Here is a 26,885-nt window from a genome sequence, read left to right as displayed (position 1 = left end):
ACGTTCAGTTTAAGTTGCAACAAGAATTGGCTGCAGTAGCCATGCCTGCTGTTAGGTATGACCTTAATAATGAATGTTGCTTTGGAACCTAATTCTCTTTCTGTTTTCCATCCCTGTATGAGAAAGGGAAGGTGCTGGTAGGAGCCCACAAATATTCCTTTGCTCTCAGGTTCGTTGGTTGTTTGGGGGAGCACTGGGCTGTGTGATTGCAAACATGGGCTCTTTCATGGTCATTTGCCAATTGTCAAGGAGCATAGGTAGAAAATAGGGGCTATGTTTTAATGGAGGAAAATAAACAGAATATTACATACAATATTAGAAATTTTTTTGTACCATTCTGGTGGGTGATGGACACTGGAACAGAGACCCTTTGCCCACCTACTCGAGCAGAAGTTTTTGCTGGACCAAGGCTTAGAAAGAGCTAAGAAACCATAATGTACTTAACAGATTATGTAAGTCTGTTCCCTGGAGAGGGAAAGAGAGTTTCTCAACACAGTTTGTGATAAGCTTGTTCCCTAGAGCATGAAACATTAATCTACATTACCAAAGCCTCTTAGCTGAATATTAGTGGGTGGCCTGTGAACCCACTGAGGTTCAGAGCAGGGTGAGTTGTTAGAGGGGGACTGGGGCTCAGTTTAGTGCTGCCTTGCAGTCCTCAAGGTCTGTCTGTTTGTGCATTAATGCTGTTCACAATGACAGCTGAACATGTTTTCTTAATTGTCAGTAAGTTGTTCCCTTTAATTTTCATTTTGTCACTTTTCTCATTCTTTTCATTGTCAATTTGATGTACCAGAAAAACGAGCAAACAGCATCTCACCTTGCCACTGCCTTGGCAATGCTCTGTGGTGTTTCAGCCCACAGTCATTTTGGCAAGGGTATAGAAAGGATTATATAGCACAAGATGTGTGCTTTTGGAAGGAGAAAATTGAGGGTGGGATAGGAATCTTTGTGCACTCAGCATGCTGGCGTCTCCCATGGGGTTTAAATAAAATTCCATTTGTCTGCACCACATATATTGCACTAAGCTTTTGAGGTTTGCAGCATACACTTGAATAAATGAGTAACAAACTGTTTTGCCTCTCAGAGTTCTTGTGCTGAATTTTTTGTCCCTCCCCATCTAACTCTGAAACACCAAACGCTGTAGCAAAGAACAAGTTAGAATCAAAGAAAATGGTGTGATGTGCTCTTCATTTGCAGGGTGCAGATGATGAGCTCAAGCTTACACCTACACCTGAGATCCAAAGGAATTTTCCCTCCCTCAGAGCAGCTGGACCTGCTGCAGGTTTTTTCCATTTTTCCACAGAAAAGGTGTGCAACAGGACATGATCTGGAAGTTTTGCCTAAAAAATCCCCTGCTGTTACAGGAACCTAAAACCCTGGAGTCAGCTTTGCTCCTACTTCCACCCTTTGATATTTTATGATTTCTATACAATTTTAACTATTCTGGTGCTATTTGTTGAATATTGGGTACTGCACTGAGGTTTTAGTTCAGTGTTCTCGAGCAATACTTAATAACCATTTAATATTAATATTCTTCATCAAAGTCACAATTTTATTTTAAATAATTCTTTTTCTCATTATGTCTTAACCATTGATCATGTTATCATAGATCTGTACTCGATATGATAGCTGGGAAAGTTTTTATTTTCTAATAATGAAAACTGAGGTTCTCATGTTATCACTAGCATCTGAAAATGATAGTTTTAGACAGCAACAAGAGTAATGAGACTTTCAGTTTGGTCACAAGAGATGGCAAAACTATTTGTTGTAGCATTTTCAATTTTTTGCCCAGGTAAGAAATAGAAAAAATATTCTGATGTGTTTTAACTGTCTTCTCTGTTCCCAAAAGGATTAGAAAAACCTCTTTCATATTAGCTTAGAAGGAAAGGCTGGGGATGTTGTTTCACTGATACATTTCATACATTTCAGTACCCCAGGTCTAAATAATTTGGAACTTCAGGGATACATAAAAACAGCCCAGGATCAGTGATGGCATCTAAGACAAATGGATTCATACCTTTTTTTATGCTATGTCTTGTCAAATTGGTAATGCATTTACATTAGCTGATTCTACAAGATATACAGCTCTGCATGTCCACATATCTAACAAAAAAATCAAATCCTTTATCTTTTCCCATCATTTGCTTGGTGTTTTCCCATCATTTTCTTGGTCTTGCTTCTTTTCTTTTTTTATGGAATTATGATAACTTGCTGCTTTATATAATCGCAGAATGTGAGGACAGCTCCACATAATTGAGATTTTAATTAATTTTGTGGCCCTAACTTTTTCATTGTGCCAATAATATCAAAGAGAAGGGAGAAATTTACAATCAAATGATAACAGTAAGTCTCACAAACTGTTAAGAAACCTTAAGTCTAATTGTAATTAGTCAAGAAGAGACCTTGACCGATCTATTTGTGGTTTTTTTTGTCTGGTACCCTGAAAAAGGCTGATTGAAGGAGGAATTTGTGTATTTTCACATCATTAAAAATAAAAACATTACATCCTCCAACTGTTATCTCAGATTAAGGCGTTATGGATGTCTTCAAATCCAAAGCAGAGCTGGTTTTTCCAGAGTCAGGAGGCGTCAGGTGAAGAGAGCAAGAGAGGAACAAAGGCAGTGGAGGTGCTGAGAAGCAGTGATCCAGAGGGGCTGGGAAGGGCTGGCAGTGGAGCTGTGCACTCAGAGCTGCTGGAACAGCTTCTGCTGCTGGCCTGGGGCTCAGGCTGGGCTGGGGACGAGACCAGAGCAACGTTTGTGGGGACAATAAACCTCAGGTACACACTGAGAGCCGGCAACAGGAGATGCTGCAGCAGAGCAGCACGAGGGCAGCCAGGCCTCTCTGGGAAATTCTATGGCAGTTGTCTGATCCTAGAGGGAGATTTGGTGTTTGAGGAGAAAACAGAGTCAAACAAGCAGAGAAGAGCTGACAAGTGGGTGCCTGTGGGGTCCCTCGCTGAGAGCACTGCAGGGCTGGCTTCAGCTCAGAGCCCAGCTGGGCTGAAGGTGCAGAGAGCCCTGGTAGTGTGGGAATCCAGAGCATCCCTCTGGCTGCCCTGGAGGGTCTGGGACCCTGGCAGGGGTCAGGAACCCCCCTGGACAGAGCCCCCAGAGACACTGTCTGTGATCTCTGCCCATGGAAAAGAGTTTTCAATCTTACAGGATGAATTACCAGCTCTGAGTGTTTGATATGAGTAATAATTAAGTGTGGCACGGGTGCAAAAGTAAAATTTTAAGATTCTAGATTAGTGGTTCAAAGAAAACAAAATAGAAGAAATTGGGTGTGTCTTGTCCTTTTTCTCCTTCTTCATGCCCTCCATGTTTCACTGTGGTGTTGGCATTTTTCTGTTGGTTCAGGCTGGGGACACACTGTTCAACGTAGGTGACAGATATTGGCACGTTATTGTAAATCCAGCACAGGTAGTTTCTGGTATTTAATGTTTGTACCATCCCACTGAGGGCAGAGCCCCACACGCTGCCCTGCAGGACAGAGCTGCGGCAGGGCAGCAGAACATGTTAGAGATAAACAGAATAAACAACCTTGAAACCAGCACAGACGAATTATGGCTTCTGCTTTGGCAGTGGGGCTGAAAGACAGAGACTTTCTACAATCTCAGAATCATCAATACCTCAGATTCCAACACTGTAGAAAGAAATGGCTTCAGAGATGTTTTGAATAGTAAAGTGTGAGTTACCTCTAGAAATAACTGTACAGTCTTAGCCTCGTACATCACGTAACTGCATAACTACAGGTGAAAAAAGCCACAAACCACAACTGGTTTGACCCTCTGTGTTAGAGGATGGGGTTTGTCCTCCAGAATGCGGGATCTTTCTCGATATTATGGTTCTGCAAAGGATCAGTGCATACCCCATAGGAGGAGCAGAGTCAGTGCCTGTGTAGGGTTTTTTGTCTGGCATTGCCAGTAGGTTTGGATTTCACGCAGTTTCAGAGAAGGAGAAAAGGGAACCCTAGGGAGAGGCTGACCTTGCCAAGGTTCCATGAGAGCTGCTGTTGTGTTCTCTGCACAGCCTTGTGGACATTGTCCTGGGCAGCCTGACCCTCTCAGAACCTCAGACACCTCTCACAGTCCCTGAACCTCATGTCACCTGCAGCAGGTGCTGTCACACCCCTGAGAGGGTGGGACAGAGCAGCTCCTGCAGCAGCACAGCCCTGGGTGACTGAATTCCCATGGCCCTCAGGCTGCTGAGCTCTCCTCAGTGCCACTGTGCCAGTGCTGTTGTCCTGGTATTTGCTGAGATAAATGCAGTCCACTTCTGCAATCTACTCCTGTTATTGATGTTTATGGGATTTTTGTGAAATGTCACCTCTTTGGGGTTTTTCAGCGTTCATATTGATGGTATGTTTTTTTGCTGGTTTGACAGTTTTTCTTGTTAATCTCTTTTTAATTAAAAAACAAAACAAAGCAAAATGGTTTTCTGCACATGCCTCCAAGCATGGATCTGAGTGTCATATGTCTCTGCACCTGTCAGGGCTATACAATAGGTGACAAAGAACCAAAATGTGACACAATCATTACTGAGCTTGGGAAAGTAAAAGGAATGGGATCTGTTCCCCTGGTTAATAGCTCTTTGTGACATATAGGCATCTTAATGATGTTTTATTTTGGATTGAGAACATTTTCAGCATGAATTTTTGTTAACACTGGCATGAAGCATTGGGATTTTGAGGATAAATGATGTGTCTTGAGTTAAACCATTCATGACATATTGTTAATAGATAACCATGGGAAAAAAATACTGGAATTTACAATTCTGGGGAAAGAAAGTGGAGCAACTGCTGCAAGCACATTATTAAAAAACACTACCTGCTTTTTCATTGTTCAGAAACATGAAGAGGGCTAAACTCTACTTTTGTATTAATTCATGGCAAATCATTTGCCCAGTTCTGACACTAACAAGAGCCTATTTCATATTTGCAGGCCCCCAAACCTCCCGTGGTAGCTGAGAGCATTTCAGCACGATGGCTGATCAGGCCTGCACTCTGACACATCCTGCACTGATCATTTATCACAGTCAGAGATGATTTATTTACTTCCGACCCTTCCCGAGTCGGCAGCCTGCCTTCAGGATAATGTGGCTACTGAGTTTAGTTGTGTTGTAAATTAATAGATTCATTTCACTTTGTGCTCACAGATTGTGCTTGCTTGGGTTTCATTTTAATTAAAGATACAGGGGGAATTACTACTGAACCTCAGAATGCTGATTTTGACCAAATTACCTTTGGGTGTAACTCTGACTCTGGAAGAATTTGGATTTCTGCACCACTGGAGAATTTGGTGCTCCCTTTCCTGTTGTTTTACTTCTCTTTTTTATGGAGCCATTGCAACTGTTTGTCTCATTATAGTACAGAAGAAATTCTGCCCCATGTGTCCTTTTGTGCAAGTCAGTCTGGTGGCATTTGGGATAAAAATGCACAGAGGAGCTGAAGGCAATTTTTTTTTGGTACCCCTCTAAACTGGAGATAGCTTTACCAACCTAGTAATGTTCCCATGATAAATCCCAACATTTTTTTATATACCCCTCTAAAGTGGAGGTAGCTTTATCAACCCAGTAATTTTCCCAGGATAAATTCCAGCATAACAGTGCACGCTGGAAGCAGGGGGTGCAAACCCTGCTCCATGGCACACATTGTTCCTCCTGGGCTTCTGTACTCTGAGCCTTCAAATTGCAGATGAGAATTAAAGGTCTTTTCCCAATTACTCTATGATTCTTTATCAATGCTGGGCTTTTTTTTTTTAATTTTTCCTACCATGGAAGACTACTGACAAAGCATGGCTCAGCTGCCTAAAGGTATCTAATTTTGTTGTTAAAAATTTTAGAAATATATCGGCTAATTCTGGGGAGATATGTTTTCTATCTGCTTTTTTACCAGACAAGAATATGTTAGCGTTTAAACATGATCAGAATTGGAAGGTACCGTGAGGCTGCTTTGCTTTAGCTCACACCGTATATGTGTGCATATTCCTGTAGGCATCTGTCATAAAATCCTTATGGGGTTATAAAGATTTCCATTCTGCTGAGACTCCAGGCAAAGCATCACAGGAAGGAGCTTCACTGGAACCCATTCCTGTGAAGTAAAAATTCTGCCAGTCCAGCATTAACATAACAGTATCAAAATAGATGACAAGTCTCTGGATCTTTGGCACACAGACTATGCTTTACCTGTAATAGGGATGAGTTTAGCTCATCTTTCCCAAAACGAGTGCAGCAGTAACACAGATCAGTGAATGTTGCAGTCAGTGCTGCAAATGGGAGAATTATAGATCGTCTGCATGTATGTGCTGTAACCTTTCAGAGTGAAAAAGCAAATTTATTTATATATCTTTCATAATTCTCTCCGTTTGCCCGATCACTGCCCTTGCTGTGCTGTGTTATAGCTTCTTATTAGCCTTCCCCTTTGTAATGGAATATTTTATGTTGGATACTCAAATATCTATAAAGCCACTAGTAAAAATGTCTGCATTTACAGCGTAACACAAAGAGGGCTGCAGGGATGTCTGTAATGCCCCTGTATTGGTATTGGGCATGGATTTAGTAGCAGAGAGATGCAACCAAGATGTTCCAGCAAATAGATTTATTCCAGCTGGAGAGTAGAATGTTTGGGCCAGGCTCTAGGCAGCCTTCCCCAGTAACCTCCATACTAGATTTCTTAAGGCCAGGGAGCTCTGCAAATAAATGGGGTGAAAATTTCAAATGTAGAGGGAGATAGGATCATTAAATATTTATTTGGCTTTCAGCGTTTTTCTTTTCCTTCTGTAGAACTGTCTTGTCTTTCATGACAGCAGGCGGAGGGTATCAGACTCTTGGACAAGGCTCTTGTAACGATCCATTCATTTGCTCGTGGCAGCTCATGAGCCCTTCCATAATTTGCTGCTTTGGGGTATTTTTTCCCCCGTATCCTTGCCTGAAATATTGTGCTGAACTACAATCTCTTGTTTGATTAAGCATAGTTCAAATTTACTTGCAGGCTTGGGAGGTTTTGTATGACTTTTTCAAGTTCAAAATATGTGATTCTCCCTTGCTCCTACAGCTATGGCAACATGGGCATGAAAATCAACTTACTGTTTTTTCTGAATATTGACATAAAGTTCATGATCTACTGTCTGTATGATTATCTTCAGTAACATTAATTTGGGTTAATTATCCATCCTTATGTGAACTGATATGTCTAGCTTCATCAGCTGTGCCTCAGCATCTTTCACTGGAGTTTTGGTCAAGAGCATAATAACTGAAGATTGGATTAAAGAATCTCAATAAGTATTCTGAAGTGAAAATCCGACCACAGAGTAGTATTTGACTATTTTCTTTTTTAATATTAATTGTTGTTGAAAATCCTATTTAGTAGCCAAAGTTTCTAGATCATGTTCTTGAATTGTAGTATTTGTCTTTCTTTTCAAGATCAGCAATTCCATTCACCCTTTAGCTTACTCCTTGCTATCCTAAAACATATCTGAGTTATTCAGAGCCCTTCTTGACCAAAAATATCATAGTGTCATAATTTTGTTTTATTGGTTCAGTGTTGGAAAAGCCAAATGAAGTTGAATGCTACAGATTCAGCTCTTGAAAACTCAAGTACTAAGCTTCTGACAGTTATAAAAATGTTGAATTTGGAAAGATATGTTCTCATTTAACTCTGAGCAATTACAATAAATTATCACTTGGATAAGTTTAAAATGGTGAAGGACTTGCAAGATAATGGGTTCCCATTAAATCATGGATTAGAAAACAATTTTACCTCTATCAGTATTTATTGTGAAATTACTTTTTTAACAGGGAATGAAAAGGAGGAAGGAAAAGCCCTACAAAACAACTGCTAACTAACACACCTCAGAAAAGCAAATTTTAAGAGTTAATACAGTCCCACAGAGACTGAGGAGTATGTTCAATGTTGGACCTCTCAGCATGTTAGTGGAGAGAGTTTGGGAACCTGAGCAATAAAGGGGGTATGAAAAAATCCATTAAACAATTGACATCCTGAAACTTTATCATTCCAGACCTTTGCTGAAGCACCCAACTGATCCAAGTGGGTCCCTGATGGCAAAGTGTTCCCAGGGCAGTTCAGGGACCTGGTTTGTGTCTCCACTGAGCAGAAGGGTGAGTCCTCCAGTCCCAGTGGCACTCAGACACTTGGCTCAGGTCTCTGCCTTAATCCTGGTCTTTTTTACTCAGCCATTACTTCTGCACTAATCAAGATCTGTAGAATTGGTAATTATTTATCATTTGAGACTTTTTCCCCTCTAGACTCTGTCTGTTTGATTTATATACCTGGCACCTCCTTTAACAGCTGCCACCCTGGTATGTATTTATTTATCACTAAAGAGGGAAGAAAGTCTACTAAGTTCAAAGCCTTTAAGCAATCTTAGTATTTCCTCTTAGAAGAACCTTACATAGCAATAAAGTGTGGAAATCTAGCAAGGCAAGCTTGGGGAAGTGACAAATGCAGAAGACCTTACCTTACTGTTTGGGAAAAACAATGTTCCACTTACTAGGCCTAATTTTATAATAGGATGATAGTTCTTATTTAGTGAACAGGGTTGAACTAGGCTAGCTTGATGCTGAAGTTTTTAAGGGAAGATTAATGTAGGTAATTTTAAATTGTGAATCATTTGAAATATGATAATGGTCATCAACAATAATCTCTCACACTTGGACAGTATCTAGCAAGCTAATCCTTAATCACCTTATACCATTAGATATTCAAGGACGAGTTAAAATCTGTTTGTGACTGCACTTTTAACCATACAGTAGAGATAAACTCATTTTTTAAGTGTTGTGAGAAACCTCTTGAGTTCATAGTACGAAAAATCTTCTAAACTGAAATACTGAGGGGTGGTCCATGTCATAAATGGGATTGATTTCACTGAGATAAGAGTTGGATGCTGCCCCTGCTCTCTGTGATGAGGAAAACAGATTCCTCTGTAGAGCTGTGATGGTTCCTCCTCTCAAAAAAGCATTTTGGAACTCATAACACCCAGACAAAATCCTTTTCCTTAGTGTAGCCCCTGGGTGCTTCATCCCCATGGTCGGGGCAGCTTGGATGGATTTTTCTCTGAGCCCTGTTCCTCCTTTGCTGTGCTGGTGTTTGTTCCCAGCCCTTCCAGGATGCAGCATCTCTTGTCAGCTGCTTTGGGGAGCAGGATTGATGTACACAGGGGGCCCTTCATCTTTAAATCAAACTCCATTTCTCATCTGCTTTAAAAAATTTATTGAATAACACACATGTTAATTTGGAGGTGTTTCTGAGAGTGGCCTATATTTTTTTTAATCTTTTATTATTTTGTAGGATTTTATGTACATTATTAGGGTGACCTTGATAGACTATAATTTTGAAAGCTTACTGTGTTCTTTACTCCTTCCTTTCTTGTTTAATGGTCCCACTTCAGCAAAATCTTTAAATACTAATTTAACCTGCATAAGTCCATTCCTGCTGGAAATTCACTTAACAAGCACATTGGGTAAAATTTTGACCCTGCTGAATTCTAATGGTTCTGCCTTTGGTGGTTGCACTTCCTGACTACGTTTATTTTAATGGGATGTGAGTTAACGTGTAGGTGAAAGAGAGAAAAATAAGAAAATATTTTAAAATAAATAGTACATGGAGGTACTTAAAAATTGTAGTACAAAGGCAGTGGTGTGGCAGCAGTGATCCTCTGTGGTTCTAATGGGGAAGGAGATATAACTGCAATTTGGTTTAAAATTATGTCTGTGATCTTTATGAAATTTAAAGAAATGTGGGAATACCTGCATAACTCAGGAAAAAAAAATAGGTAGCTTGTTGGGGCTTTTTAATAATTTGAAATTTTCTTAGAAGTTAGCCTAGCATTTAATCCTCATTGCAAATCAACTGGTAAAACAATGAAGAAGTCTATTTAAATGACAAATTTCACTAACTTTTATTTAATGACAAAGCTGTTGTCAAATTTAGGATGTGTTGCTTCCTTCTCACATATAAGCTTTTTGCTGAAAATATTTTGAGAGCTCAGCATTTATTTACATCATCAGAGACCTCAAGTCAAAATCTTGTCTTTTTTTAATCAATACAATGAAGCAAAGACAACTGGAATGTTAAAGATGGTTTTCTTTTATCCATTAAATGAGGTTTATAAGCTTTGCTTTCTCTCTTTCTACCATGCTAGCATTTAACTCTTTTATCACATTAATGCTAGTGGCTCAATATTGTGAATTCTGTGTCCTGCAGCTCAAGCAAATTGACCAAATTAACCAAATAATAATTAACCAAATTAACAGAATGCACTTCCCTAATGCTGTTTGGGCCCCAGTGACCGATGAGTTGAGTGACCCTGTTTGGACATCCTTAATATTCTTCAGAGCCTAAAACACTGTTTCACTCTCAGTTCTGCCCGTGGGAAAGACCATTGTCTGCAATTCATGAAAGGAGAAGTTTTTGCCATCCCATCTCTCATATAAAAGGGGGAAAAACACCAGGCAAATGAAAGGAATTAAGGACAGGATCAAAACACAGTATAAAAGAGATCAGTTTGGGTTGTCTGGGCTTTTTTTTATGCGTTGATGGGGACAAATTTAGTTGACTTGTGGCCTGATCTCTGGAGCTTGATTTGGAGCCCAGGTTCAATATCCTGGGTATATGATCTGAAGGGTATCCTGTGTCAGTAATATTCCCCTGTCATCACCCTTACTTGTGCTTTGCAGTAAGGTTTTTAGAGGCATTTCAGGGGAATAAATTTGTTAGTTAAGATATTACTACAGTGGCAAAAATACAAAGAGGCACTGCTGCATGGACTGCCCTTCCTCCATAGTGCTAAGAGTAATAGGTTAGAATTTCTTTAAAAAATCCGCAAATCAGAATGTTATTAAAATTCATTTTACTTTTGTTCATCTGATACTGTTGCTAAGACTATTATTTCCAGTGATCAAAAAGACTGAATGTTTCCAGCTCAGAATTAGTTTAGTCTAGGAATAAAGTTTCTTATAATTAAAAAAAAACCAACCAAACATGTGTTTTTGCCTCAAGATAAAATTTCTCTATCCCTATGAGGTTATGTTATTAAATATATTATATAGATTTTTTTTGCTGTTGTTGTGAAGTTTTTAGTCCCTTACAGTGGTCAGTCTTTAATAATATGTCTTCACATAAAAGTGTGCAAATCTTACCCGATGATGATAAGGAACCCCTGGCTACATAAGAAGTGCTACTGTTTGTGTGAACACAGTGCTGCAAAATTGATAGACAAATATGCAGTTTATGCTGTGTTGAAAGGAGCTGCTGTATTACTTTTATTTGCAAGAAGAAAAGAAATAGAGAAATTAACTGATCTCAGAATACACTTAGAACTTGGGCACTTTCAAGTTTTCAGTCTGTGCTGAATTCTCTGGATGATGCAACAGTACTTTCTCGTAATAAATTCCTATTAAACTGTCAGAAAATTCCACCATTCAGTCTTCATCTCCTGATTTTGTGAGTCACGTTGCAATAGCATATCTAAATAAAGGCAAACATTCCTCATGTTAATTAGGAGACTCGGAATTCTTTGTTATTTACTGCTTGCACCATCAAAGGTGGTTGCACTTCTCAAAGAACTGGTGCGTTTGCTCATGTTGTGATTTCTGCAGAGAAACTCACCAAATGTATTCTATCAGTTCAGCTTCCTGCAGACCAGAAAGAAAAGGAACAAGCTTTTATTCTTATTTATGGCACTAATCTGGAACAGACATCTCTGCGAACACTGTTTCCTCCTTTTGCTAAACAAAACATGGTGAAAACATGAAAACATGTACTTTCCTGTACAAAGCAGTGACCACAGGGGATCAGAGAGCTCCTGATGTGCTGCAGGAGGAGCCTGGGGAATGAATCAAGGGGCAGAGAGAGCTGTTCTCTTCCCTAAGGGAGCTGGGTGTGCAGGTTGTCTGTGCCGACCCTCCTGAGCCAGGGCTTGGAGAGGTTTGCTCTGTTCCTTCTCGCCCTCCCAGCAAAGTAGCCCATACTGCTGAGCTTCAGAAACTGAGACATTATGAGCTAAAATCCACAGAATTTTAAAATACTATATTTGTTTGCCTCTGCTTTTTAACATGCACTTCCTTATGGCCCTTCTTTCCCAATTTGTTTTCCAAAATAGAGATTTTCCTGCTCATAACTGATGAACAGCTTGTAGATCCCTCAGTTCAGAACCCCAAAGAACCCATGTTGCTTTCCTTAGTACCTTGTCAATATATATGTCTAGGTATTTCTTTTTTCCATGTTACTTTTCCTTCCAGTCAGCTGAATATGTAATAGGAATTTAGCAATCTTTCCTTCAGAAGTTGAGGCTATGAGTTAAGGACAAAGCTTATTGATAATGTCATCATGGAGGTTTGGAATTAAATGTGTTTCAGCTACAACTACTGCACAACTGTGCACCAAGCCAACCTTGCAAGGTAGTAAATCATTAATTAGGAGCTTTTACAAACTCACATTTATTGTACAGCAAAGAAGTTTACCTTGGGAACATTATATTTAAACTGTTCTCTGAAAAAATGCTATAATGGATTTTCACATGGTAAAATGTATGCTCCACAGATAGCATCTTGTTTGTGTCACACAGTGCTGTGTAAATAATTGTAGGTAACATTTTTAAGGTAAAACATAAATATCTGATAGTGAAGAAGTTAGCAACAATTTCTGTGTTTTGATCAGGAGATTTGACATAGCTGTCTTGAGGCAGAAAATACTATATGGTGATTAAGACAGAAAATCTTGTTTAAGATTAAGAATTGGGTAAACTCTTAAAATAATGTTCAGAGCTCTCAGAAAAGGCTTTTTTTTTTGATGTCTGACTAGCAAGGACATTTGGAACAGTTTGGGAATATTTTAGAGATTTAAAATAAAGTTTGTAGAGTGGTGTTGGCAGCAGCTGTGCCAGTGCTGATGTGGCAGTTCTGTATCTGTCAGCTTTACATCCTGACTGTATGGGATCTCTGGGACTGCTCCGTCTCCAGGGCATTTTACCCATAGCAACAGCACAGCCATTGAGTAAGAACTCAGACATGAACACCCTGGAGTCTGCTGTGAGTGAAATTGCCCAGAATTAAACTGGATATATCCTCACTAATCAGAATTATGGCCAACAGTGAATTCATGAGATGCACTGAGCTGGCCCCAGTCCGTAAATGTACCCTTACTTCTTTTACCTTTTCGTGCACCAGAAGCAGCTAAAAGTGTTACAAATACACCAGAAGAACAGAAGAGATGTTTGAAACATCCAGTTTTACAGAAGTGGCTGCAATTTGTAGCTTTGCATGTAAGACAACCAAACAGCCAATCTGTGTCAAAATCCTCAACTGAGAAAGCTTTGGGATGTCAGATGATTTTTTATTTGGGTCAGTTTTTCTCTCTTGGTAAAATTTGCACCTTAATTCTTTCATTCATAGCTATTGGCTATTCTGAAATCAAGATTCTATTCACTTTAAGTCTTTCTATATGAAAAATCAAACATAGAGGAGCTATTTTAAGAAGCTACCATTTTGACCTCGGACTGTTTATAGACTTCACTAGACAAAAGGAGACAAGAAACAAGGATTCAGCAGTTGTATGATTTTTTTAAATGACTTTTTCTATCTTAAAGAGCACTTACTATATCAGTTCTCTTTGTAATGGTTCCTTCCCTATTTTACTTAATGAAACCTCCTTGTCTGCCCAGTGTGTTATTTTCAGTCATGAGAGGGAAGCTTAGGTAGCATGTAGAATGTTTGCATTTACAACAGGACTGACTGACCTTTACATAAGGTTCAGCAGATGCTCTGGATTGATAGTTCACATTCTTCACTCTGAAATAAGTATAGCTATTTCCAAAGAATACCAATTCACAGTTGGACAATGATCTAAATCCATCTGAAATTGCTGTATTTTAATACTTAGAGGGTTTCTATAATGGGAGAGAGGGAGGCAGAAATCCTTGTTTAGAGTTCAAGGATAGAAAAGGTATGTCTGAAAGCTCTCTCAGTATATCACATTTATTGTGTTCTTATGCTTTGTTGCAAATGTCACAGCTCTACAGTTGCATGGAAAGTGAATCTTAGCTAATAAAAGGCTTCACCTTTCTTTTCTTTCTCTATGCAGTACTTTGTAATAAATATCCAATACAACAGCATTTGTTATTTCCAAGTATATCTGATACACAGAGATGGGGTTTCCTCAAAGGGGAAAATCTGTGCTTTCCACAATGCTGTTCAGCACTTGGAATGAACTTTCACAGCTATTTTTCTAATGTTAATGTGCCTTGCTTGTGGTTTTGATAATTTAAATTTTGCTGAATGTTTTTTCTTTAAGTAATTCATTTGACATTTGCTATAACATAGTATTGATTAAGAGGAAGTCATGTAACTGGTTTCACAGGTACTATCTAATGATTTGGAAAGCTTAAATATAATTAATTTGGTCACTGAAACAGGTTGTTGGCTGAATTCATGCAATATATCTCTGTATGAATTGCTACTATAGGTTGCATCCTGTGAAATGAAATTCTTTTAAAGGAATAAATTGTGTTTCCCATCAGTTCTCTGAACATGGAGAACATAGCACAAAACCGAAGAGCAGAATAAAAACTGAGTGCTATTCCCCTTTATCTTTTTTTCAAGTGTTTTTCTTGTCCAAAAACAAGCCTGTGTATCTCTGTGAAGACAAAACACCTAAAAATTCCTAACCAAGCATGCTAAAGATACATAAATAAGGCATAAAATTAGATGAAATTCTGTATCCTCCATGTCAGGATCATAGGACAGTGAACAAACAGTGTAGTCTTTGAGATGGCTTTGTACCAAGGAATTGTTTAAATGGAAAATTACAAAAAAGTGCTGACTTCCCTGATGAGCTGTCAATAGGAGATTTAGGGCTCCCCATGTGCCATCAGCATGCTATAATTGATTAGAGTGTTACTATCTTAGAGTGTGCTAAAATAAAGGTTAGAGAAATCCTGAGGATATCAACTACCTTTATCAAACTGCACAATTAAGGGTACAGTACATAATCTGGGAACAGAAACCATCATTCAGGAATAAGTGATCTGCTTTGCTTGGAATGAGGAAGTTTTTTCTAAAAGTCATGAAATAGTCTGAAAATGGCTGCTCAGAGGAGGGGACTTAAACTGGATCATGATCTGTTTCAAGAGAGTAAGACTGTGGATTATGCCCTGTATTGAACACAAAACTCTGAGAAAGGTGCTTGATTTGGAATCCATGCAGTCTGAGGTGTAAAGTGGCTCTGTTAGAGTTGTTCCCCATTTCTGTGAGCAATTTTAAAGTCAATCTACTTTTAACATCTCCCCAGGGGTTCAGAGAGGCACCTTCTGTCGCCCAGTGGTGAGGCTGGTTAGGGTTGTTTTTATGCTTTGGGGTCTAAATGGTTTAGTAATGATTCTGGCAGTCCTTCAAGGCTGCAAGGTACAGCCCAGGAGCACAGAAACAGAGGAGGGAGATGGTTGGATTATTTCTGTGGCTGTGCCTCAGGTGTGCAGGAGCAACAGCAGACAGAACTCGGTGAGGTTTAGGGACAGGGAGAGCCCTTGGTCAGGTCTTGGTCACTGTGAGACATCTTTACCCCACACTGTTTCCTGTTGGTCAGTTTTCATTTATTCAATTAAATCATAGAATCATTTAGGTGGAAAAATCCCTCTGAGACCATCAAGTCCAGCCATGAATCCAGCACTAAACCATGTTCCTAAAAGCCACTTTTACACCTTTACATCTCTCTAGGAATGGGGACTCCACCATGTCCCTGGGCAGCTGTGCCACTGCTGGATGGCCCTTTTTGTAAAGAATTTTTTTCTGAATATCCAGTCTAGACCTCCCCTGATGCACTTGGGGTTGTTTTCTTTTGTCCTCTCATCCTGTCAATTACTGAATTTCTTCAAAGAAGCCCTCAGAATATTGGGCAAGATACGCTTTCCTGCAGATGAGAAATTATCCTAATATTCCTTAGTAGGCAAAGATTACATTTACGATCTCACTGCTATTTTAAACTTTGGGGTTCAGCTTTGGTTCAACTACATTAGCCCAATAAAGATATTAAAGGAAAAAAAAAGTCTAAGAATTTGCTCAAGGAAAACAACATTATATTGTAACACCTCCACAGATCAATTTATTTATTTAGATAAATATGTGCTTGATACAGTATTGAAGTACTTCACATTTTCAGAATGGATTATGTTCTTTGAAAATGTTACCACGTAGTCAAATGCAACACACCAAACAAGTAAAAATTTATTAAAACTATTTTTCTAGGAATTTAAAAAATATTGGCTTTCATCTCTGAATAAATGAAACCAAAATTTTGAAATGTTCTGGTAAACAGAAGTCCATTTTTCTTTATCAGCTCTAAATGCTGCTTGTTGAAAAATGTTTCAAGATATTGAGAACGACAGTAGAATATTGTGGCTTTCATGAACAGCTGCAAGCAGAATGGTGGTGTAATGCATTTATAGCTATAGTAAACTTAAATTGTTGCAGACTCAATGTTCTTTTCCAGCCAATAATTAACATTTTTTTAACGCTTAAGCATTGCACTTTATTATTATCATATATTTGTACAGATATATTAAAAGGAAAATTAAAGGAGCTAAGGAGACTTGATGCATAAAAGAGCATTTCAGGGTTTTGAATAAGGAAAATCAAACTATGACTGTCTTTGTCGCCTTTTCAAAAGGTATGAACAGGATGGAATCCCATGTTGTAGATGACTAAAAGCACTCTTGATCCAAACATAGGGTGGCACTCATTAAATATATCATGTGCAGTGACACTGGGGAAGGCACTGCTCTCCATTCTGCTCAATGGACCATGCTGCAACACTTGTTTCATCTCTCAAAACCATTTATGATTGCTGTTAAAGAAGTCAGGGCTTTACACTGCCAATGAATCAAGTAAAGTCATCCCATTCATCTGTCTGTTAAAAGCAAAAATGTTGGAGAGAACAGACAAACACAGAATGCAAAGAGTTTTAAGATTGTTCCTCTGTGTGTCAGTGGAATGTTCCAGATCAGAAAGGAAGCCATCTGTATATTGTTCAGGATTTAGGATTGCCTCCACCTCAATCCTTACTGTTAAAGTAATTTTAATGAAACTGAAAGTTTCTAAAGGATAAACTGCTTGTCTTTTCAGCAACTGTCCACCTGAAAATTCGGCTTTTTGCAAATCTAATTTGGGTGGAATTTTTGTGTGTTTTTTCACTTGTTTATTCTTTAATGTGATCTTGTCTTCCTCCTTTGTAACAAGGACATAGAAAGGGAAAAAATATCTGTAATCTTAATTCCTGTGGACAATGTTAGCTCAAGGTGAACAGACTTGACAAAACTTGTCTGAGCCTTTTTTCCGTGTAGGCAGGTCATTGTGCATTCAGCCCTCACAGACAGAAAATAACACATTCCAGCCAAGAAAGGGTATTTTAACTTTCTTTGAGAGGAGAAGAGGTTTGCCTGGAGGATTCTCTCATTAATGCCGGGAAGAGAAGACCACCAGGCAAGCTAAGCCTACCCACAGCTCCAGCCTGCAACAAGCGGATCACTTCTTCCTGTTAAGCAGGAACACGTTTCCAAATGGGTCTCAAGCAAAGAGCTGCTTTTTCCCCCAATGGTCACATGGGGACTCTTGGAGTGTTGGAAATAATGGGAAAATGAGTAGCAGGGAATAACATGATTGATTTGAAGTCATCAGGATTGGATCTGGATTAGGGAAACTTTTGAGGTGTGGCAGTAACGGGTGCAACTGAGAGCGGGGAGCAAGGATTTCATGTCTCTCAATACAGTGTGAACTGATGGAACTTTCCATTCAGAAAGGAAGGATGCCTCAGAAGTCAGGGCAAACATCATTTTTCAAGTTCCAGATTTACAAGCAAATGCAAGGAGTTGTGAGTTTAGCCATATCTTTTCAACTGTGCCTCTTATGCTAATGTTTGGTGGAGATGTAAATTTTCTTGAGGTACTTACCGTGTGTTTATTATTATCTATTCCCACTGAAGCTACAATTCAGAGCTACTTCTGATCAAGACTTGGTTATTTATGCTTCATTACAGTCCCATGTTTGGACTGTGAGGTTTTAGGGAGTGAGGACTATGTGAGGGCTTTTATGTGTTTGCATGGTAGTACTGTAATTAGATTTTTATTACAGGTTAGAGTTAAAAAAAAATTGATGATGGCTCTGAGCAGTGATATTGATGTTCACATTGAATGCAAATAGAAGAATAACAAGGTTTTTTTACTTCTTGCTAATGAATAACACATATTGCGGAGGCAGACTGGAGGTGTGCTCCTCAGAAAGTCAGTAAGAAAAGGAGATGCATAAAAATGTTGTGTGGATGTATTGATTGTTTCCTAGTGTATAATTAGATGTTGGACTAGGAAAAGAAGGGAGATCCCTAATGGAATTACAGGGTTTTTTTTTCAGGATCACAACCTGGGACAGGACCTGCTAATTGGGAAGAGTAAAAGGAGTGGAGCATTTATCACACTTACCCAGTGCCTAAACAAATATCCTGCTCCTTAGTCCTTGATGTTTATATCTGTGATTCCACTTCATTCTCAATGCTTGCCAGTGGCTGCTATAAGTAGAGATTTTTTTACTCTTCATCTGCTCCTTGAGACAATATAAAAATTACCATTTTACCAATTTGTCAAATATTGCATCTCCTGCAGGTATTGTCTCATTACTTGTTAGAAATCCCAGACCATGGGATAAGGTGCTTGTGTAAAGTAGGTAATAAATGACCACTGTGGGAGCTCCCCAGTGCTCTCTCTTGATTTCAGCCAGCATTATAAATATACTTGTTATTTAGGTTGTAGATAAAATCGAAACTTTACAAGTGTGCCAAAAAAAGTGTATTGCAAATTTGAATGTTATGTTTATATTTCCTTAGAATTACACAATTAGGATCTGAAATGGCTGAAATCAAGACATACACATTAAGACTGGCTCAGAATTTGCCTACTGCTCTCAGATTTTTAAGACTGTATTTTTAGACCTTAATTCTTTGTTGGTTCCCAATTCTTGGGAAACAAGGAGCTCTTCTGCAGTAAGATTATATTTGCTAAGAATGTATGTGTGCACACACATATGTATGCACACAAATTTATTACTGACTGTTATGTGTCGTGTGTGTTAGAACACATACCTGTCTGTAAAAATTTGAATATAAAGTTCATTCCTCTTTTGGATACAACTGTCTTATTCCATTATTCATCATTATGGTGTCGCTGGAGACTTAAGAGAAACTATTTTCAAGGCAGGTGTCAAAAAAGTAATATGGCATGTATTTTCTATGAGCAATACCTTTATCTGCTCATGTCAATTAGATGCCTCCAATTACTTTCACAGACCTTGGGTCAGGACCTGGGCAGCAGGCAAGTCTTGTACTCAAAACCCCCAAAGAACGACTGCTGCAGGAGCACATACAGCTGATGGGAACCAGTTCATCTCTACAGCCATGGCTCTTAATTTATGTCTGAATTTAGGGATCTGTTCAACTTTCATTGATTTACAAGCCCCCAAAATGTAGGTTTTTATCTGACCACAGAGCAAGTATAACACCAGAAAAAACAAATTCCCTCATAGCTGCCTGTCCTAAGCAAACCTCGAGGCTCACCAGGTGGTGTCAAAGATCTTTATGGCACAATTGACTCAAATCCACTGGGAACAGACTGAAACCATCAATTGTTGCTTAGAGTAGGACAGTGCCACCTTCTACAATCAATTTTCAATATGTCATTAAACCACTGAGTTTTATAGTGGATCTTTGGATGTAATTAAATTATTCATACCAACCACTGCATATGAAAAACTGAAGGGACTGCCTTAAAAAATGATACAAATATTACCTATAAAGGATTCTAGGCTTTGACTTAGATCTCTATATGAAATATTAACACAATTCCATTATGGACCTCAGTACCAACTGGAAGAGGGCACAAATATCTGAAATTGCTGAATTTCAACCACCTGTTTACTGACTATCTGTAGCAGTAGGACTGCTAACTCATTGATTGCAGGCTCATGTATTTTTCAGCCTCAAAGGAAAATATCTGAGTTTGAGTACACGGATGCAAACTGACTGCAGGACTGCACCTCACCAGGTAAAACCTTGTTTACCAGGGAGCCCTGGATTATTGCTTTGCTTAAAGGCTGATTTTGTGTCAGAATTCAGTCTTTGTCTTTGCTTTGCTCAAAGGTGGGTTTCTGCAGGTCGTGGCTCGCCAGAAACTCTGGCCTGGCAGCAGGACATGGGTGTGATGGGTGACTTGTTGAAATACAAGGCAGGGCTATGCATTATTAACTGGAGAAAGGACAGAAAGGAAAGCAAGGGCAGAGGGTGCTGCACTTGGCTGCTGGGTGAGCTCCTGTTGTGTGCTCCAAGCTCTGCTGCCACCTGCATGGGTGACACGAGTTTCTGGGGCCATGCTGGCCCTTTCTCCCACAAAGTCTGTAGGTTTCACAGCTGTGTCCTATTTATGCAGTTTAGGATAAATGCATCAATTCCCCCTTCAACATTTTTTGCCAGCTACTGAAAAAAGTTTTGAATTAATTCAACAACCTCCCCTGCAGACAGACAAATATTTCTCAGAAGCCAATGTGTCTCTTGTTTCTGTTAGGGATAAAAGATTTAGCCAGAGATGGTTGGCTACTTATGTAAAATATTAAAATTTTCTCAGCTATCATATTGTACTAGGCTGAAGTCTGCTTGTTTTATGCTGTTAAACAGCCCATCTTTGTCATACCAGGGAATGATACCTGATTTAAGATAATATATTTTCTTTGCTGGGTCTGTTTATGCTTGGAAATGATCGTGCTATATCCCTGTATTGAAAATTTATGAAAGGTACTAACATATTTCTTGCTATATATTTCTTGTGAGCAGACTTTTGCAACTTTAGCATGGTCTGAAAACTATTTCTTGCCCACAGCTAGCAAGAAACAATGATTTCATATTTCCCAAAATGGAAGCCAGTCAACAGCATTCCTCTTTATTGTAAAGAGGGGATACAATAATAAAAAGGCATTTGCTAGAGGAATATTACCAATAAAGTACAACAGTACATTAAAACACATACTTAAAGTTGAAATTTACGGGTTTGCTTTTCTGTGACAGTCATCGTATTTTCATATGTTAACATCAAAATACAGACTCTCAACAACACCTTTAATAATAAAAACAGCAGCCAGCAAAAGCCAGAGTAGAATTTTAGTTCATGATATGAAGAGTTTATCCTGTGATTTTGGGGGTGGATTTTTTTTTTTTAATTCAATTTTCTTTTTCTTTTTTTTTTTCTTTTTTGGATAAAATGTTTATCAGTTTGTTCCTTCATATATCCTTCAGTGGAGCTCTCAGACCAATAATGCTTCTGTTCTGCCCCTTGTCTTTGCAGAAGATTAATTTGAACATGAATGTTTCACATAGAGAATAACAAAAGTAATCCAAGCTGGAGATAGGATTCTTGCTAATGAACCTAAACACTTCTGTGTGCCACGTGTACACAGTGCTGAGACCTAAGACCATAGCTAGCTCTGCACATCTTCCAAGTCATCTCATATCATCTTTCCTTTTTTGTGGGATCTTTTGGTGTTTAGTAAACCATTTTTGAACAGAATTATTTTAGAGTTACTTAGAGTAATTCCAAGCAGGCAGTGCAATAATTCCATTGAGTTACTTCTTCATACGCCCTGTTGTTACTGAAATCTGGATCTGACCCCTGGAGTTTGCCAGGCTCCCTGGGCACATGTGTGAATATTTGGGAATGAAACATGGTTGTTGCTTTGGGACCAGCAAAGTATGGTAGATTTAGGTTGTTGAACTACTAAAGTAAATGCCAAACAATGCTGTGTACAGCCAAAGGCCCTGTATTGTCTCTACCATCCTTAGCAGAAGATAAGTTTCTTTTCATCAGTGCATAATGTCATCTGGAGCCTTGGCACAGGTATGATAAGGTCCCAGAAAAATTAATTTCAGATATCAAACTGGCAGAGTCTTGTGACCAAAAGGGTAATGAGTGTTTTTCAGCCCTCAGATTATTGATGTTCACATATCTAAACCAGATCTCCTGTTGGCTTTCCTCTGAGCTCTGAGCAAGGTCTGCAGGCAGCAGCAGCCTAAGGAGAGACCAGGCAACCACGATGTGCTCATGGTGCACCTCCAGTGGGCACTGCCTGGAGAGGTCCTGGGGCAGATAAACAGGAAAATTAGGCTACAGTTTTATGTTTTTAAGAATTTCACTTGATTGGAATGAGAGAATTGAATGAAGGCAAGAGAATGCCTTCTACTGAAAAATTAATTAGCGACTTATGCTCTTTATTTTTTTTTTAAAGTGAATATTGGACAAAGGCTGGCACTCAGTCACCATCTGAGAGGTTTCTGGGGGTGAGGGAGAGCTGCTTAGTGATGTTTCAGTGCTTTCTTCATCTCAGGACATAATGAACCTGCTGCAGCTTGGTGGGGCTGCCTTAGCAGGACCCAAGCCTTGGGTACTTGGTGTGACTGTTAGGGTTTCAGAATTACTTAAGAGGTAAAAAAAGTCAGAAGCTGCAGGTCCACTGGAGTGGTTCTGAGGTACTGTGAAAGCATTGAAGAGATGCAGAAGTGTTGGAGAGCCAGAGGAAAAACATGTGGTGGGCTTTTGGATCGTGTAAGGACAAGTAGGAGAAGACAGTGCTCCTTTCTGAAAATACAACACTTCTGTTAACACAGAAATAAACATGAGCTCAAGTTGTTACCTGGCTAGAGTATCCTCTGGTGCAAAATTCAGGTTTTTTAGCTTTCTTCATAGCAGCCCTTGAACTGACTCGGGACTAGGTAGGCTTGAAGAATGGATTGTCACTGCAGCTGCTGTTACAGAGGTTCTGTTATTTTCTCTGGCATAGTTAGGTGTGATAGTAGGGACAGATTCACGCCTGTTTATGAGCAACAGTAAGGCTGCACTTATGTGCAATAAAAAAGTGAGGCAAAAATATAGTGAATCATAACTTCAGGCAATGTAAGGTTATACTTCTGGGTTTTTTACCCACTTCTGAAACTGTCCAGATATGCATCACAGCAAATAAACTAGTAAGAAACAAAATAATTAAATAAATTAACTTTAAAATAGCAATTAATACAAAATAGGTGTTTTATTAAATGTCTCTAGAGCAGCAACTCTCTGAATCTGGCTGTGGTTTTCAGACAACAAGCAGTTTCATTTTAAGGACTTTTGCCCCTCTTGTGTCCCTTGTCTTTGATAAATGGGATCAGAGGAGAGTTACAGTTCTGCAGGAGATTGGTTATTTACTTTCCTCTTGGCTGGTGAGCAGATATTGTGTGGGGTTTTGGTGTCCATCATCCACCTGTCATTTCCCCCACCCACTTTTTCATGTAGCCGTCCTTTTCACAGAAATTCTTTGAGATTTCCTGCTGTCCACTTGTGTGTGACACAGCCAAAGGTTTTCTGTCTCTCTTTTGGATACCTAATGAACAAAAGAATGGCTCTTGTCTGGCACAAATACCACGTAGAACAGACTCCCAATCCTGAGCAGGAACTTCCCTTTAAAAAGGAATTTCAGCAAGAAAGAACCTACCCTGTGCTCTCAGTCTGGTCCTTTCTCTGTGCAAGGTTATGTGTTGCAGATATTTCTGAACCTCAGAACCTCTAAACTGAAAATGTGTTTAACCCTGTATATTAATCATGTTTTTCAATGACCAGGAGTTATTGTATATAGCAAAGCTGTGCCCTTACAATTATTTTACATTTAACATTGTCTGCTTTATGTCATTCTCTATTTTCCATTCTATTCCCTGCTCCAGCTGGGTTCCATAGAGGACATCTTCGAAAAATTATTACATTACTTGCACATTTCTGGGGTTATTTTTTTTTTTGCACTTTGAAGCTTTGAATGAACCCAGGCAAGAAACCAAAATTGTTAAATACCGTGGGGTGAAGGAACAGTAAGAAAACATAATAATTTGCCTGGGGAATGGTGAGAAGTCAAGATCAAGGTTATTTCTCAGTAAATGCTTCCAAGTAGGAGGCAAATGAATTGCAGAAATCAGAGGTAGTATCAGAGTGTCATAAGGGGCAGAAGGGGATTTACCTGGGTCACTGTCAAGCTTGCCAGCTCTTTGAACCAAATTGATGCTGGTTTATTTTCAAGCTGCTATTTTGGTGCTTTTAGTGCTGAGTTAGATGGAAGTTGCAAAGAGATGAGGTGCACTGACAGTGTCTGCACATCATGGGGAAACACGAGCAGTATTTAATAGCTGAAGAAAATGTGCCATGTAAACCTGTAGGGTCTGACATTGCCAGCTGCAGAGTCATGTTTGGCCTCAAACCACATAATTGACACATCTGGAGTGTGGCAAACAGGTTCAGGAAAGTTGTCCCCAACCTTTTCGGTGGTGCTGGTTTCCTTAGGCAAAGCATGATTTGATTCCAGAGGTGCAGGGGGATGCTGAGAGGCTGGGCAGGCTCCTGAGGAGGGTTATCCAGGTGCCTGGGGGCCTGGGGCAGGAGTTGTGTATGCAGGCTGAGGGACACGGGTGGGTTTAGTACAGCCCAGAGGGGATAAATCTGATAACCTTTAACTGGAGGCAAAAAACCACAGCAGAGCCAAACTCAGCATTGCCAGTGGCCACAGCCAGGGGCAAAGGTGATGTGTCAGGGCATGCTGTGGGGTTTATTGCTTGGTTATTTTGCAGGGTTTACTCCATGTCCTTCGTGCTTGAAGGGCTTTGTTTGTGCTTAGCTGGCTGTGTCATCTTCCCAAGTGCTAGAGGATGGCAAAGACTATAGATCAAAGTTTCTAAATTTACAAGAACTGCCTTGAAAACAGAGAGCCCCTGCAGCAGGACCTGTGGAACGTCACCATCTGCTCTGCTACAGATGTCACCAGCCTCTTGATTAGCAGTCATATCCCAGGATTGCTGTCTGGTGGCTTCCTGGAATGCAAAGCTGGTGTTGGAGTTTTGTCATAGCCAGCCTAAGCACAGACACTGCACTGGGAGAGCTGCAGTGGAGACAAAGAAATGCCACCTTAAGTACCAGGTGTACAAACCCCATGTAGAAGTATATTTAAAATGCCCAAACAAATCTGCCAAAATTTAGGAAATGGGTTTTGGATTAAGAAGCTCTTCTGGAGATTTTCATTCAATGGTTGTTGGATCATTAGCCCAAGATTAGGAAACAGCTTTGGTGGTTCCCATTCTCAGTTTACAGCAGAGTAAACCAAGATTTTTAGCATCCATACCAGTTTTCCATGCTGGTTGCCAAATAGCCTGAGTTTCCTCATGTCATTCCATAGAGCCCTGTTGGCCAGCCCTGTTAATTTGGTTTTTATATTGTTAAGGAAAGCCATGTTCAGCCATGCTGAGTACATCCCAGACCAGCCTCTGAATTTTACTGTGGTCTGCATAAGCAAAAATAAACAACCTTAAAACCAGCACAGACGAATTATGGCTTCTTCTTTGGCAACGGGGCAGAAAGACAGAGACTTTCTACAATCTCAGAATCACCAATACCCACAGATTCCGACACTTAAGGAACCACAGATTTCTGGGATACTGGGATGAAAATTAATGCTGGGAAGCAGTAGTGGCAAAGAAAAATCTCTTTACCTAAACAAGCTCCAAAGACTCGACTGTTTTGGTGGGGGTTCTTTGTTAGTTTCTTTTTTTTCTGTATCTGAGTAAATATTCTTCATTTATACCAAGCATAAATCAACCAATTAAAATGAGCAGTAGGAATTAAAGAACAGATTCACTCACACACAGAAATCACCACCATGTGATATTTTGCTGAGTAGGCTCATCTTGACCAAAATGAGATTTGGACCACTGAGAACTGGAGACCTGAGTCCCACTTGGAACTCATTCCATCTTGTTTCCTTTTTGAAGCAGGGTTCCTTTTTAAGATCCTTTCCACAGTAGGCTTCTCGTGCATCACAAAATCATGCCAGAGTAAATACAGATGGAATATCGAGCTGCTTCATTAAAATCCCTGTGATTTGTGTAAGGAGCGCCAATCTATTGGAATCTGACTTGTTAGTTTAAATTCCCTTACTGAGATATAGGTCAGGTTTAAATTAATAAATGGTGACTGCAAAATCTTAATTAAAATGATACAGTTTTGTGAGTAGACAAGCACTCCTTAATTCATGTTGGGCTGGGAATATCTTTTTTCTATTGGTAAAAACCTTCTTGCAAAGGTGTCAGACCAAATTAATTCCTGCGGTTAATATAAGTGACTTAAATTACCAAAAATTATACATCTAACCCTTCAGTCACAACTACCTTCAATTATTTAGGAAAAATTACTGGGTTTTTTGGGGGGTGGGGGTGGGAAGGAATAGGGGTGTGCTCGATATCTATTTTTTCCATTGAATAGTGAAAAGCTTAATCATAATTTAAAAGGATCCCTGATGTTGTTAAATTATTTCCTTCATGTGGGGCTTGATTCTACATTGCCCTGCAGTTTCTGTGGCACAATAGCAGGATGAATATCAAATGGCTCTGAATTCCATTTTTCAACTGCACTGTGCCTTTTCCTCCCCATTTGCCACTCACACAGCGCCGACATAAAGTCTGAAATCATGTGATGGCAATGTGGGGATGAGATCCTCACGCCAGACACCTGAGAAATCGTGCTGCAGGTGTTAATGCAGAAATCCAGAGGTGCACCAGGCCTGCCTGGCACAGCTGGAATGGTCTGGCCAAAAAAAACACAGGCTGAGGGCAGGAGAGAAACAGCAGCACAGGTTTGGGGGATTTGCTTATACTCTACTAGAGTTCTAGTTCACACAAGTTCTTGAGTCACCTTCAGAGGTACAGTGCTGAATATAAAAATTATTGCTAATCTCCCTACAGTTCTCCAGCAAGCAGAGGCAATAAAACTCAGGTTGATATTC

The sequence above is a fragment of the Taeniopygia guttata genome, chromosome 14, assembly GCF_048771995.1.
Source record: "Taeniopygia guttata chromosome 14, bTaeGut7.mat, whole genome shotgun sequence".
NCBI lineage: Eukaryota > Metazoa > Chordata > Aves > Passeriformes > Estrildidae > Taeniopygia > Taeniopygia guttata.
The sequence above is the reverse complement of the archived record's forward strand: the minus strand, read 5'-3'. Positions refer to the sequence as shown.